We start from the raw sequence: 613 nt of genomic DNA, 5'->3' as shown, positions 1-613 counted from the left end.
GATGTTGAAAAACCACTGAGTTGGGATGACTCCGCCCACTTATAATGGCTCAGCCCTCTGCAGAATTTTTTGTATCTGAGAGCAGAAATCTTCCTCTTAACTTTACTGCCATTTAAAACTCCTTCCTAAGTGTACAATGAGTTTATAAGCTGCTTGTGTTACTTTCATAAATGCGACATTGAAATGAGGCAAGACTTTATCTATGGTCCAACATATTATTGGGAATAAGTAAAAAATATAACTTGCATTTACTAGTTGTACTTGTTAAGATTATTTTATTTTTGTTGTTACTTTAAAACAGTTCTTGAAGTTCAACAAATTCCAATCTTAAAGATTAAATAGTTTGTTTCAATATTAAGACAGTAAAAAAAGTTAGCAGGGGTGTCAAACTCAGTTATATAAGGGGGTCAAAATGAAAAACCTGGTTATAGCCAAGTCTCAATCTTGGTAAATATTAATGGTAAATCCCTAATGGCATTTTATGTAAATTATAAAACCTGCATAATTTAAAGGGGACCTGTTGTGCAAAATTCATGTTTTGCATGTTTTTGTACTTCCATTTGGAAGTACAAAAACACTGCTACTAGAAGCAGACCAAGCGCAACACCCCCCC

This window comes from Kryptolebias marmoratus, linkage group LG12 (assembly GCF_001649575.2).
Source record: "Kryptolebias marmoratus isolate JLee-2015 linkage group LG12, ASM164957v2, whole genome shotgun sequence".
Lineage (NCBI taxonomy): Eukaryota > Metazoa > Chordata > Actinopteri > Cyprinodontiformes > Rivulidae > Kryptolebias > Kryptolebias marmoratus.
The sequence above is the reverse complement of the archived record's forward strand: the minus strand, read 5'-3'. Positions refer to the sequence as shown.